At 50.6% G+C, this 15,534-nt stretch overlaps 1 protein-coding gene across 3 annotated transcripts in view; it reads left to right on the forward strand.

Annotated features, from left to right (window-relative positions):
• Nucleotides 1–253: 253 nt before the first annotated feature.
• Nucleotides 254–15,534, forward strand: part of cul9 (cullin 9) — a 318,678-nt gene continuing 303,397 nt past the window's right edge. For all 3 annotated transcript variants that reach the window (XM_078542786.1, XM_078542788.1, XM_078542787.1), the window contains exon 1: nt 254–420. The gene's annotated coding sequence lies outside the window, so the exon portion shown is untranslated. The remainder of the gene's footprint in view (nt 421–15,534) is intronic.

Genomic DNA, 15,534 nt, shown 5'->3' on the forward strand with positions numbered 1-15,534 from the left:
AGGCTTGAGGGGCTGAATGGCCTACTCCTTGCTCCTATTTCATATGCATGCTGGAGGGACGAGGCTAAGGTGGAATTTGAAAACAAGGCTGAGAACTTTAAAGTTGAGATGTTGCTTGACGGGGAGGTGATGGGGACCAGGACTTGCTGCCAGTTTGAGGGTTTGGGCTGGGTGAGCATGGCGCCCTCTGCCGGATGCGCCACATTTCGAGTTGTCGCGGTTGGTGTTTCCTGTCCCGCGAGGCGGCCCGTGGCGCGGGGACCGGAAGTGGCGTCGGCGTCCGTTTCTGCGCCACGGAACCGGGTGGAAAAAAACGGAAAAAACCCGAGAAAACCCGGGGAGAGAGAGAGAAAAACCGGGAAAAGAGAGAGACCGGCCGAGAATAACCGGGAGACAGACCGGGAGAGCGCGGCGGCCACAGTGAGTCCGGGCGGCGCGGGGGAGGCGCCGGGTCTGAGCTCGGGGCGCGGGGCTGGGGGTCGGAGGAGGGGGGAGGTGGGGGGAGCAGCAGAAAAGACTGACGTGAAGAGTTAGTTTTGGAGGAGGGGGGGGAGGAGATGGGGTGGGGCCAGGAAGGGGGGTTGGGGAGAAAGGCCGGGGGAGGGGGGAAGGGTTGTGAATGGAGAGGAGGAGAAAAGGTGGGTCAAAGCGGGGGAAGGGGTGGGAGAGAGGGGAGAGGGGAGAGGGGGGAGGAGAGAGGGGAGAGGGGAGAGGGGGGAGGGGAGAGGGAGGGGGGGGAGGGGGGGGAGGGGGGAGGGGGGGGAGGGGGGGGAGGGGGGGAGAGGGGGAGGGGGGGGGGGAGGGGAGTGGGTGAAGGGGGGGGGAGGGGAGTGGGTGAAGGGGGGGGGAGGGGAGTGGGTGAAGGGAGAGGGGGGAAGGGAGAGGGGAGAGGGGGGAAGGGAGAGGGGAGAGGGGGGAAGGGAGAGGGGAGAGAGGGGAAGGGGGAAGGAGGAGGGGAGAGAGGGGGAGGGGAGAGGGGGGAGGGGAGTAGGGAGAGGAGTAGGGGGGAGGGGAGTGGGAGAGGGGAGGGGAGTAGGGGGGAGGGGAGTGGGAGAGGGGAGAGGGGGAGGGGAGTGGGTGAAGAGGGAGGGGAGTGGGTGGAGAGGGAGAGGGGGGAGTGGGGGGAGGGGAGGGGGGGAGAGGGGAGGAGAGGGGGAGAGTGGAGGGGGGGAGGAGAGGGGGAGAGTGGAGGGGGGGAGGAGAGAGGGGGAGAGTGGAGGGGGGGAGGAGAGAGGGGGAGAGTGGAGGGCGGGGGAGGAGAGGGGGAGAGTGGAGGGGGGAGGGGGTAGAGGAGAGGGGGTAGAGGAGAGGGGGGAAAGGAGAGTGGGGAGGAGAGGAGAGTGGGGAGGAGAGGGGGGAGAGGAGAGTGGTAAGTGGGGTGGAGAGGAGAGTGGTAAGGGGAGGGGAGAGGGGAGAGGTAAGGGGAGGGGAGAGGGGAGAGGGGGGGAGGGGAGAGGGGAGAGGGGGGGAGGGGGGAGGGGAGAGGGGAGAGGGGGGGAGGGGAGAGGGGAGAGGGGGGGAGAGTGGAGGGGGGAGAGCAGAGGGGGGAGGGGGGAGAGCAGAGGGGGGAGGGGGGAGAGCAGAGGGGGGAGGGGGGAGAGCGGAGGGGGGAGAGCGGAGGGGGGAGAGCAGAGGGGGGAGGGGGGAGAGCGGAGGGGGGAGAGCGGAGGGGGGAGAGCAGAGGGGGGAGGGGGGAGAGCGGAGGGGGGAGAGCGGAGGGGGGAGAGCGGAGGGGGGAGAGCGGAGGGGGGAGAGCGGAGGGGGGAGAGCGGAGGGGGGAGAGGGGAGGGGGGAGAGCAGAGGTGGGAGGGGGGGAGAGCAGAGGGGGGAGCGGGGGGAGAGCAGAGGGAGGAGGGGGGAGGGGGGAGAGCGGAGGGGGGAGGGGGAGAGCAAAGGGGGGAGGGGGTGGAGGGGGAGAGCGGAGGGGGGAGAGCGGAGGGGGGAGGGGGGAGAGCAGAGGGGGGAGGGGGTGGAGTGGGGTGAGGAGAGGGGGGAGTGGGGAGAGGAGGGGGGAGTGGGGAGAGGAGACGGGGAGAGTGGGAGGGGGAGTGCGGAGGGGGGAGGGGAGTGGGGGAAGGGGCGGTGGAGAGGGAGAGTGGGGGTGGGGAGGGGAGAGTGGGGGTGGGGAGGGGGAAGGGAGAGCGGCAGGGAAGGAGGCAGAGCGGTGGTGGGAGGTGGGATGGAGAGCGGCAGGAGGGAGAGTGGGGAGGGGGAGGGCAAGCAGGGAGAGTGGAAGTGGTGAGGGAAGGAGCAGACGGCAGAGGGATAAGGGGCGGATGGAGGGGGGAGGGAGAGCGGTGGGGGAGGTGGGGGAAGAGAGTGCTGCAGGAGGGATAGTGGGAGCGGGAGGGCGGGCAGGGAGAGTAGGAGTGGTGGGGGTGAGGGAGCAAGCAGAAGGCAGGGGGATGAGGGAGGGAGAGTGGAGGGTGGAGCAGAAGGGGATGATGCGGAAGGGGCGAGGGGCTGGAGTGGCAGGGAGAGAGGGGGAGGGGACAGTGGAGGGGAAAGTGGAGGGATGCTGGGGAGATGTGGTGCAGTGGGGAGACGGAGTGAAGTGGAAGAAAGGGTATGCAGGGAGGGAAAGGGGAGGCGGCTGGAGGTAGGCGAGGAGTGGAGGACTGTTGGTGGGGGAAGGAGGGTGTGGAATGGGGTGGGGGCAGGGAGATGGAGAGGGAGTGTCGGGTCGGGGAGGGATGTGGAGGGAGGGGAATGAGTTGGGGGGATGGAGGCGAGGGCGGTTGGTGGTAGGGCAGAAGACTAAAGTGGTGGGCGGGGTGCTGGCCGTGAGGATGTGGGCATGGGGGTGGAGGGCAGAGCAGGTGTGGGCATGGGGAGGGAGAGCAGAGGGGGTGTGGTCGTGGGGAGGGAGAGCAGAGGGGGTGTGGTTGTGGGGAGGGAGGGCAGAGAGGGTGTGGTCATGGGGAGGGAGGGCAGAGGGGGTGTGGGCAAGAGGAGGACATGGGTGAGGGCAGAGGTCGGAAGGATGATGAGTGGAGGGAGGTATTCCAGAGCATGGATCTGGTGGCTGATGGTGAATGTCAAGAGGTTACGTGACTAATAGGGATGATACTCAGTCCTGATACATGGGCAGGTGCAGATTCCGGCAGGACTTCCGAGGTCATAATCATGAGCAGAGACTCAAAGCAAATTCAGCAATGGACATGCTGGTGTCATGAGTTTTATCAAACCTGAATACCAAGCTCTGGAATAAGCAGGATTTCGAACTAAATCTCCTAAACCCATTATTTTCACTGCTCTCAGATTATATCAGTTGCGATTCTAATTTGACCTTGTTTTAAAAGTTGTCTTGAAGATTTGTGCAAGGATTTCCCTGATGTAGTTAAAGCATCAACTTGTAGTGCCGACTGATGCAAAACAGGATGTTCACAGTGAAATGCTGACTCTCTGAGCTTGTTATGAGAGTACCAAATATACCTGTGTAAAGCTACATCTCAGATTCAAAAAAGATGTTAAGTCCAGCAACTACAGGCCAGTCAGTTTAACCTCTGGGAAGCTTCTAGAAATGATAATTCAGGGCAGAATTAATAGTCATTGGGCAAATGCATTTAATTAAGGAAAGCCAGCACAGATTTGTTAAAGGTAAATCGTGTTTAACTAACTGATTGGAGTTTGTTGAAGAGGTAAGAGAGAGAGGGGATGAGGGAAATGTTGCTGATGTGGTGTACATGGACTACCAAAATATGTTCGATACAGTGTCGCACAACACACCTGAGAGTCAAATTAGAGCTCATGGACTAAAAAGGACAAAAGCAAAAAAATACAGAATTGGCTAAGTGACGGGAAACAGAGGACAGTGGCTAACAGATAAAAACAGAAAATGCTGTGAAATCTCAGCAGGTCTGGCAGAATCTGTGGAGGGAGAAACACTTAACTTTTCAAATCTGTGTAACTTCTTCAGTGGTTAGCATTTGTTTTTCAGACTGGGCGGAGGTTTATAATGGAGTTCCACAAGGGCCAGTGTTAGGACTCTCTTCTGTTAAAGACCTGGACCTCAGTGTAAGAGCACATTTTCAAAATTTGCAAATGCAAGTCTTGAATGTATTGTGAACTGCGTGAAGGATAGTGTTGAACTTCAAAAGGCCATGACAAATTGGTGGAATGGGTGGACAGGTACCAGAGGAAATTTAATGCAGAGAAGTATGAAGTGATTCATTTTGGTAGAAAGAATGCTGAGAGACAATTTAAAATAAAGGGTACAATTCCAAAGAAGGTGCAGGAGCGAAGGTACCTGGGTGTATATGTGCATAAATCATTGAAGGTGGCAGCAACAAGTTGAGAGAGCGGTTAATTAAGCCTGGGGTGCGGTATGCTTTATTAATAGGGGCATTGAGTACAAAAGCAAAGGAGTTATGTCAAACTTGTATAAAACACTAGTTCATCTTCAACTGGAGTGTTAGTTCTGGGCATCATACTTTCGGAAGGATGGCCAGAACGCTTGAATATTCAGGTCCCAGCCATGGTCACTTTGCAACCATTTCTCTGCAATGGATATCATATCATGCTCATTGATTTCTACCTGTGACACAATTCATTCATTTTGTTGCGAATGCTGCTTGTACTCAGAGAAAGTCTTTAATTCTGTTTTTTTTTACCATTTTTCCCTTTTGTGATCTTATTTGGCGAAGCATTCTCATGCTTGTATGCGTGTTCCTGTTACACACTTGTATATTTCTTGCTAGTATTTTCTCATACTCCAATTTGTCCCTCTTTATTTTTTAGTCATCCTTTGTTAGTTTCTAAAATTTTCCAAATCTTCCCAACCACTATTCCTTGCAGATTGTGCATACTTAATTTCAATTTGATAGCATCATTAACTTCCTTAACCACGGATGGTGCATCCTTCTTGCAACACTGTTCTTTCTTGGTGAAATATATCGCTACCCTGCCTCGACCTTTCTGTTTAACTCTCTAAAATTCCACATGTGAACCCTCCACTCTCACTATTTAGTTTAACGCCCTCTCGACTGCCCTAGTTATACAACTCGCCAGAGCACTGGCCCCAGCATGGTTCATGTGAAAACCATCCAAAAGGTACAGCTCCCAATTTCCCCAGAATCAAAACCCATTTCTCCAGTGCCAATCTTTGAGCCATGCACTCAACACTCATCTTATTTGCAAACATAATATGAATACACAAAATAGGAGCAGGGTAGGCTCCTCGATCCTGCTCCGCCATTCAATAATGTCATGGCTGATCTGATTGTAACCTCAACCCCATGTTCTTGCCTCCTCTGTTGACCTTTTCACCTCTCCCCGCCCTCCCGGTGACTGTTTCGCCCCCCACAATGAACAAGTATCTGTCTAGCTCTGCCTTAAAAACATTCAAAAGCTCTGCTTCCCCCACCTTTTGAGGAGGAGAGTTCCAAAGACTCACAACCCTCAGAGAGAAAATTTCTCCTCATCTCTGTTTTAAATGAGCAACCCCTAATTTTTAAACAGTGAACCCATTATAGATTCTCCTAAAGAGGAAACATCCTTTCCAGATCCACCCTGTCAAGACGCCTCAGGATCTTATTTGTTTCAATCAAGTCGCCTCTTACTCTTCTAAACTCCAGCAGGTACAAGCTTGCGTCGTAAGACAACCTCCCATTCCAGGTGTTAGCCTGGCAAACGTTCTCTGAACTGCTTCCAACATCCTTCATTATATAAGGAGATCAATACTCTATACAGTACTCCAGGTTTGGTCTCACCAGTGCCCTGTAAAACTGAAGCATAACTTCCCTACTTTTGTATCAATTCCCCTCGCAATAAATAATATTTTATCAGCTTACTCAACTCTTACTATCTGTCTTTTTATTTCTAGCTAGCTTTCCCTCGTACTCTAATTTTTCCGTTTATTAATCTTATTAATCTTTGCCTTTTTTAATGTTCTGTCCAATCTTCTGACCTGCCACCCATTTTTGCACAATTATATGCTTTTTCTTTACATTTAATACAAAGAACAAAGAAAAGTACAGCACAGGAACAGGCCCTTTGGCCCTCCAAACCTGCGCCGATCATATTGCCCGTCAACTAAAACATTTTGCACTTACGGGGTCCGTATCCCTCTATTCCCATCCTATTCATGTATTTGTCAAGCTGCCTCTTAAACAACACTATTGTACCTGCTTCCACCACCTCCTCTGGCAGCGAATTCCAGACACTCACTACCCTCTGCGTAAAAAAACTTGCCCCACACATCACCTTTATAGTTTTCTCCTCTCACCTTAAATCTATGTCCCCTAGTAATTGACTCTTCCACCCTGGGAAAAATCTTCTGACTATCTACTCTGTCCATGCCGCTCATAATTTTGTAAACTTCTATCAAGTCGCCCCTCAATCTCCGTCGCTGTAGTGAGAACAATCCGAGTTTCTCCGACCTCTCCTCATAGCCAAACACTACATAGCCTAATACTACCTTTAACTTTTTTAGTTAACCACGGCTATCCCCTTAAATGTCTACCGCTGCATCTCTATTGACCTATGGCTTAACCTAATTTGCCAGTTCACCTTAATTAGCTCTGCTTTCGTGCCCTCATAATTGCCCTTATTTATGTTTAAAATGCTAGATGTAGGGTATCCTCAATGTGAGGATGGGACTTCGTCTCCACAAAGACTGTGGGGTGGTCGCTCCTACCAATACTGTCACGGACAGATGCATCTGTGACAGGTAGATTGGTGAGGATGAGGTCAAGTAGGTTTTTTCCTCTTGTTGGTTCCCTCATCACCTGCTGCAGACCCAGTCTAGCAGCTATGTTCTTTAGTAGTGGTGCTACCGAGCCACTCTTGGTGATGGATGTTGAAGACCCCCACTCAGAGTACATGCTGTGCCCTTTCCACCTTCAGTGCTTTCCCCAATTGATGTTCAACATGGAGGACTGCTGATTCATTAGCTCGGGGTGGGTGGGAGGGGGATGTGTGTGTGGGGGAGGGGGCCGGGGAGTGGGGGTGGCGGGGGTGATACATGGTAATCAGCAGGAGGTTTCCTTGTCCATGTTTGACCTGATGCCGTGAAAATTCATGGGGTCCGTAATCGGTGTTGAGGACTCCCAAGGCAACTCCCTCCTGACTGTATACCGCTGTGCAGCCACATCTGATTGGCATGTCCTGCTGGTGGGACATAACATACCCAGGGATGGTGATGGTGGTGTATGGGACATGATCTGTAAGGTATATCTCGTGAGATTGACTTTGTCAGTCCATTGGTTGACTAGTCTGTGAGACAGCTCTCCCAATTTTTGCACTAGCCCCCAGAGGAGAGTGTGAGAAGAGGTAGGCAGTCAGCAGCACCTAGAGCAGAGTGGCAGGAGGAAGACCCTGAGGCAAGCAGTTAGTACCTAGAGGAGAGTGTGAGAGGAGGTAGGCAGTCAGCAGCACCTAGAGCAGAGTGGCAAGAGGAAGACCCTGAGGCAAGCAGTTAGTACCTAGAGGAGAATGTGAGAGGAGGTAGGCAGTCAGCAGCACCTAGAGCAGAGTGGCAAGAGGAAGACCCTGAGGCAAGCAGTTAGTACCTAGAGGAGAGTGTGAGAGGAGGTAGGCAGTCAGCAGCACCTAGAGCAGAGTGGCAAGAGGAAGACCCTGAGGCAGGCAGTTAGTACCTAGAGGAGAGTGTGAGAGGACTCTGGGACAAAATCCTAAGATGTTTTACCAGTACATTAAGAGCAAGAGAATAACTAAGGAAAGGGTAGGGCCTATCAAAGATATACATGGTAACTTGTGGGTTAATGCAGATGATGTGGGAAGGGTTCTCAATCAGTAATTTGTCCTTGTCTTCACTAAGGAGAGGGATGATGCAGACATTCTAGTTAAAGAGGAGGAGTGTGAAATATTGGATACAATAAGCATAGTGAGAGAGGAAATACTGGAGGGACTGGTACCCTTGATGGTAGATAGGTCACCAGGGCCAGATGGATTGTATCCCAGGCTTTTGAAGGAGGCCAGTGAGAAAATAGCAGATGCTCTGAGGATCATTTTCCAATCTTCACTAGATACAGGCGAGGCCCCAAAAGATTGGAGGCCTGTGAATGTTGTACCATTATTTAAAAAGAGTGCGAGGGATAGGCCAGAAAATTATAGGCCAGTCAGTCTGACTTCGGTGGTGGGCAAATTGTTGGAAACAATTCTGAGAGACAGGATAAACCATCACTGAGGAAGGCACAGATTGATCAGTGATAGTCAATATGATTTTGTTAGGGGAAGATCGTGTCTTACTAATTTAATAGAATTTTTTGAGGAAGTAACAAGGGGGATTGATGAGGGTAGTGCAGTGGATGTTGTCTACATGGATTTCAGTAAGACGCCTGACAAGGTCCCACATGGAGTCTGGCCGGGAAAGTGAGATCTCATGGGATACAGGAGAAGGTGGCAGGTTAGATCCGAAATTGGCTCAGTGACAGGAAACAAAGGGTGGTGGTCAATGGATGTTCTTTGCGAATGGAAAACGATTTCTAGTGGTGTTCCACAGGGCTCAGTGTTGGGGCCCTTGCTATTTGTTTTATATATTAATGATTTAGACTTAAATGTGGGAGGCACAATTGGGAAATTTGCAGATGACACAAAAAATTAGCTGTGCAGTTGATGGTGAAGAGGATAACTGTCAACTCCAGAATGATATCAATGGTTTGGTTGAGTGGGTGGAGAAGTGACAAATGGAATTCAATCCAAAGTGCTAGGTAATGCATTTGGGGAGGGCAAACAAAGCAAGAGTATACTCAATAAATGGGAGTTTGAGGAAATGAGACAACTTGGAGTGCATGTTCTTGAAAGTGGCAGGAAAGGTGGTCAAGAAAGCATATGGAATGCTTTCCTTTATTGGGCAAAGTATCGAATACAAAAGCAGGGATGTAATGATGGAACTGTATAAAACACTGGTTAGGGCGCTACTGGAATTTTGTGAACAGTTCTGGTCACCACATTACAGGAAGGACGTAATTGCTCTGGGAGAGTGCAGAGGAGATTTACAAGAATGTTACCAGGGCTTGAAAATTGGAGCCACGAGGAGAGGTTGCATAGGCTAGGGTTATTTTTCTTAGAACAGAGGAGGCAAAGGAGTAACCTAATTGAGGGGCCTAGATAGGGTAGACAGGAAAGACCTGTTTCCCTTAGCTGAGGGGTCAGTTTCCAGGGGGCATAGATTTAAGGTGATTGGTAGAAGGATTAGAGTGGACATGAGGAAAAGCTTTTCACCTTTTCAGATGAGCATCTGGAATTCACTGCCTAAGTTGGTGGTTGAGGCTTAAATTTAACTCATTTAAAAGGTACCTGGATCTGCATCTTAAGTGCTGTAACCTGCAAGACTGCGGACCAGGTGCTGGAAAGTGGGATTAAAATGAGCGGCTAGTTTCTTTTCTCTTTCTTTGGCTGGCGCAGACACAATGGGCTGAATGGCCTCTTTCTGCACTGTAACTTTTCTACGGTTCTATGTTACTAAGGAGGACTTTGCAAGATCGACGGGCTGAGTTTGCCGTTGTTGTTTCCGGTGCCTAGGTTGCTGCCAGGTGGTCTGTCTGGTTTCATTCCTTTTAGACTTTTTAGCTTGCTAGGCCATTTCAGAGGGCAGTTAAGAGTCAACCACATTGCTGTGGGTCTGGAGTCACATGTAGGCCAGACCAGGTAAGGACGGCAGATTTCCTTTCCTAAAGGACATTAGTGAACCAGGTGGGTTTACACAACAATCGACAATGGTTTCATGGTCATCATTAGATTTGTAATTCCAGATTTTTATTGAACTCAAATTTCACCATCTGCTGTGGTGGGATTTGAACCCAGGTCTCTGGATTACTAGTCCAGCGACAATACCACTATGCCTTAGTTTGTGGGTGAATAACTTTTTCCTTATTGCATTTATTAGAGACTAATAATGCCTTGGATTTCCTGCAAGTGAAAATCCTTAACAGGAGTGTAACCAGAGAAAACGAATGCTAAACCAAAGGAGAAGATTTTAGCATTGATCAAAAGCCTGGTCAAAGTGGTAGATCTTGAGGGTCTTGAAGGAGGCGAGTAGAGGTGGCAAGGCACAAAGGTTTATGCTGGATATTCTAGAGTAGGACCAACAGCTGAAGGCAAAGTCGCTAATGGTGGGAAAATGGGAGGATTATTGGTGTGGTGGTGATGTTTTATAGTTCACTTGGAGTGCGAGTTGCTGTGACAACGTGCACTTTTACACTAAGGTAAAAGCAAAATACTGTGGATGCTGGAAATCTGAAACAATAAGAGAAAATGCTGGAAAAACTCAGGTCTAACAGCATCTGTGGAGCGAAAAAAAAGAGTTAACGTTTCGAGTCCTTATGACTCTTCAGAGCTAAAGAGAAGTAAAAACGTAATGAAATTTATACTGTTTAAGGGGGGTGGAGCAGGCGAAGCTGGATAGAAGGCTGGTGATAGGTGGAGGCAAAGGAAGTGCTGAGGCTGGCATTAAGGTCAGAAAGCAGAATGTGATAATGGCAGGAACAGGGTAAGCACTCTGGAAAGAACAACAAGTAACAGATGACCCTTGTAGGAGTGGGGTGGCGTTGGGGGAGGGAAAAAAGATTGAAAATAGGATAAAAGGTGGGGATAAAACAAAGAATAAAAATGAAAGTAAAAAGAAGTGGATAAAAATTAAGAAATGAAAATGAATATTGAAAAAAGGGGGTGAGGATGGAGGAGAGAGATAATGATCTGAGTTGTTGAACTCAATGTTAAGTCCGGAAGGCTGTAAAGTGCCTAATCGGAAGATGAGGTGCTGTTCCTCCAGTTTGCGTTGAGCTTCACTGGAACATTACAGCAGGCCAAGGACGGACATGTGGGCATGAGAGCAGGGTGGAGTGTTGAAATGGCAAGCGACAGGAAGGTCTGGGTCATGCTTGCGGACAGACCGAAGGTGTTCCACAAAGTGGTCACCCAGTCTGCGATTGGTCACTCCAATGTAGAGGAGACTGCATTGGGAGCAGCGAATGCAGTAGACCAAATTGAAGGAGATGCGAGTGAAGCGCTGCTTCACCTGGAAGGAGTGTTTAGGCTCTTGGATGGTGAGGAGGGAGGAGGTGAAGGGACAGGTGTTGCACCTTCTGCAATTGCATGGGAAGGTCCCATGGGAGGGAGATGAGGTGCTGGGGGTGATGGAGTAGTGGACCGGGTTGTCTGGAGGGGTGGTGGGGGGTGGGGTGGGGGGGCGGGGGGCGGGGGGTGGTGGGGTGGAGTTGGCAGGAATGGTGGAGGATGATCCTTTGAATGTGGAGGCTGGTGGGGTGAAAAGCGAGGACAAGGGGGACCCTATCATGGTTCTGGGGAGGGCAGAGGCGCGGGAGATGGGTCGGACACGGTTGAGGGCCCTGCCAACCAAAGTGGGTGGGAAATCTCGGTTAAAGAAGAAGCAAGACATGTCAAGCGCCGTTTTGGAAAGACGCGTCATTGGAACAGATGTGACAGATACCACCATCAGCACCTCCTTTAGCCAGTACCACAACATTAACACCCCTTTGTCCTTTTGTTCATGATGCCTTTGTCAATCTCTCCTTTGCCTCCACCTATCACTGGCCTTCTATCCAGCTTCACCTGCTTCACCTCCCTTAAACAGTATAAATTTCATTAAATTTTTACTTCTCTTTAGCTCTAAAGAGTCATAAGGACTCAATGTTAACTCTTTTTTTTTCTCTTCACAGATGCTGTTAGACCTGCTGAGTTTTTCCTGCACTTTCTGTTTTAGAGTGCACTTTTACATATTGTAGCCTGGAGCCATGGACAGTGATGGTAGAGGTTCCAACCTTCTCTCCATTACATGGCTGACCAGGAATCTCTCCCGTTCTTACTGCCTGCCATTGGTATATGTTGGAAGGATTTGCAGATTGATACTCGACTTGTTTGGCCATGTTATGAACACATCTTCCATGATTGTTAAGTCTTGGGGTGGGACTCAAATCTGGAGCATCTGGCTCAGAGGCAAGGATGCTACCCACTGTGGTAAAAGATCTCCTGATGATTGGTGTAGACGGGACCTCCTCATGTTTGGTGTAGACGGGACCTCCTTATTTTTGATTGGTGTAGACGGGACCTCCCCATGGTTGATTGGTGTAGACGGGACCTCCCCATGGTTGATTGGTGTAGACGGGACCTCCCCATGGTTGATTGGTGTAGACGGGACCTCCCCATGGTTGATTGGTGTAGACGGGACCTCCCCATGGTTGATTGGTGTAGACGGGACCTCCCCATGGTTGATTGGTGTAGACGGGACCTCCCCATGGTTGATTGGTGTAGACGGGACCTCCCCATGGTTGATTGGTGTAGACGGGACCTCCCCATGGTTGATTGGTGTAGACGGGACCTCCCCATGGTTGATTGGTGTAGACGGGACCTCCCCATGGTTGATTGGTGTAGACGGGACCTCCCCATGGTTGATTGGTGTAGACGGGACCTCCCCATGGTTGATTGGTGTAGACGGGACCTCCCCATGGTTGATTTTTGTTATTTTTCTTATATATGTATATATGGAACTAAACAAAATGTGTAACCAAAGTTTAAACAGATTCATTGCAGTGGCAATACGAGTCCTGGTCCCCCTCATTTCTGCCACATGACAATGTGTACACCCAACCTATGAAGTTGATCACTACTAGATAAAGAATATTGCTGGCAAAAAGAAAGTCTGCAAATGCTCGCTTAGGTGAGATGCCAATGAAATCTCCTTTGTTCTGAGGGTTGATCTATATGCGCAAGCAAACTGCCAGCACGAAGGCCCCCACACCGGTGATAAGTCTGGACAGGAAAGAGTTGAAAGGGAAAGTATCGGCCAGTGCGCAGTAAAGGAACTGCTCAGTGCCATGTGTGCACGGGACCTCCTCCTCGCGGTTGGTTGGTGTGCACGGGACCACCTCCTCGCGTTTGGTTGGTGTGCTCGGGTCCTCCTCGCAGTTGGTTGGTGTGCACGGGACCTCCTCGCGGTTGGTTGGTGTGCACGGGACCTCCTCGCGGTTATTTGGTGTGCACGGGACCTCCTCGCGGTTGGTTGGTGTGCACGGGACCTCCTCGCGGTTGGTTGGTGTGCACGGGACCTCCTCGCGGTTGGTTGATGTGCACGGGACCTCCTCGCGGTTGGTTGGTATGCACGGGACCTCCTCGCGGTTGGTTGGTGTGCACGGGACCTCCTCGCGGTTGGTTGGTGTGCACGGGACCTCCTCGCGGTTGGTTGGTGTGCACGGGACCTCCTCGCGGTTGGTTGGTGTGCACGGGACCTCCTCGCGGTTGGTTGGTTGGTGTACATGGGACCTCCTCGCGGTTGGTTGGTTGGTGTGCACGGGACCTCCTCGCGGTTGGTTGGTTGGTGTACACGGGACCTCCTCGCGGTTGGTTGGTTGGTGTACACGGGACCTCCTCGCGGTTGGTTGGTTGGTGTACACGGGACCTCCTCGCGGTTGGTTGGTTGGTGTACACGGGACCTCCTCGCGGTTGGTTGGTTGGTGTACACGGGACCTCCTCGCGGTTGGTTGGTTGGTGTACACGGGACCTCCTCGCGGTTGGTTGGTTGGTGTACACGGGACCTCCTCGCGGTTGATTGGTTGGTTGGTGTACACGGGACCTCCTCGCGGTTGGTTGGTTGGTGTACACGGGACCTCCTCGCGGTTGATTGGTTGGTTGGTGTACACGGGACCTCCTCGCGGTTGGTTGGTTGGTGTACACGGGACCTCCTCGCGGTTGGTTGGTTGGTGTACACGGGACCTCCTCGCGGTTGGTTGGTTGGTGTACACGGGACCTCCTCGCGGTTGGTTGGTTGGTGTACACGGGACCTCCTCGCGGTTGATTGGTTGGTTGGTGTACACGGGACCTCCTCGCGGTTGGTTGGTTGGTGTACACGGGACCTCCTCGCGGTTGATTGGTTGGTTGGTGTACACGGGACCTCCTCGCGGTTGATTGGTTGGTTGGTGTACACGGGACCTCCTCGCGGTTGATTGGTTGGTTGGTGTACACGGGACCTCCTCGCGGTTGATTGGTTGGTTGGTGTACACGGGACCTCCTCGCGGTTGATTGGTTGGTTGGTGTACACGGGACCTCCTCGGGGTTGGTTGGTGTACACGGGACCTCCTCGCGGTTGGTTGGTTGGTGTACACGGGACCAAAGTTGGATAAACAAGTTGTGAGTTATGGAGCTTGATTGGCTAGAGATGGGGAAGGAAAAGGCTGAGAATTTTAAATTGGAGCCTTGGGGGACTGCAAGCCAATCAGTTCTGGAGGTGATAAAAGAATGGATGACAGTTTCAATATCAAGAAGGTGTACACGGGACCTCCTCAATATCAACAAGTGACATTAAGAGTTGGATGTAGAGAGTCTTTCTGATGGCCAGGATAGGGGTCAGAAGCACAGCTTGTGATTGAGAACAATTTGATTCAATCTGGGATGAGGGGTGTAGTGGGGTCCAATAACAATGGCTTCAATTTTCCTGATGTTTCACTGGAAGAAATTTTGACTTGTCCATCACAAGCAGCTCACGGTAGAGCTGTGAAAGCTAGCTCCCTGGTTGTAGATTATATTACCAAAGTGTAGCATGTAGATGAGGAAATGGAGGGAGTCAGTGATATATCCTTGGGGAACTTCAGTAGTAATGGTTTAGGGGCCATGAAGATAAATCATTGCTTTGGCTTGGATAGTTAAGAGTGAGAAATGTGACTGAGCTGCGCAATATAAGAAATGCCATAAAGGAAGATAATGTGGTCGGTCTTATCAAAAGCTCTACGTAGATGAGGAAGGCTAATGCATCTGTATCACACAAGATGTTTGTAACTTGTGGGCGGTTTTAGTGACTGGCAGGGGAGGGAGTTTGGAGATGGGCCGGTAGTTTGCAAAGGCAATGGGGCACAAGGTTGGATTTTCAGTGTTAGGCCATTATTGCTTGGGAGTTACCTTGATGTTATATAGTGAGGCTAAGTAAGAAGAGGATTTGGATATGAAGATAATGAAGTCAGCTCCAAGACAAAGATAGAGAAGGAATGTACTGAACATATTTAATGTGAAAGATTGTATGCTATCACCATTTTATTTGATGTCTTTAGTAATGATGTATTAGATAATGATTTAGATATTCACTTGTGTTGTCACAGCCCCCAGGGCTATCGGCCAAGCACTGGAAAATGGGATTAGTGTAGTCAGATCTTTGTTGACCGGCATGGACACAATGGGCCGAATGGCCTTATTTTGTGCTGCAAATGTCTGAGTCTATGATATGGTATGGGAGAAGGGAGAATCTGTGCCATGTCATTTGAAAAGAATGGTAGGATCTGATGGGCTCAAGATTTTTATTGTATTCTCCTGTTTAAATTGTAATGAGGCCTGTGCTTTGAAGTTTTTACAATTGATACTTTTATCCCTTTAGTTTTAGAGCCCATAGGCAGCCTAATTAAGTGGCTGGAATTATGACTAGTTAATGTCAGGTTTTAATGTAGCTTTTGTCGACTGATTTTGGAATTCTTGTTTGTATGTGTTGAGGAGTGAAGAGTGGAGGGGAAGAGAGGAGAATAAGTGAACCAAATGCACAGACCCTATCTGAAGTATAATTCATCAAAGGAC

The sequence above is a fragment of the Cetorhinus maximus genome, chromosome 5 (assembly GCF_964194155.1).
Source record: "Cetorhinus maximus chromosome 5, sCetMax3.hap1.1, whole genome shotgun sequence".
In the NCBI taxonomy this organism is placed as follows: domain Eukaryota; kingdom Metazoa; phylum Chordata; class Chondrichthyes; order Lamniformes; family Cetorhinidae; genus Cetorhinus; species Cetorhinus maximus.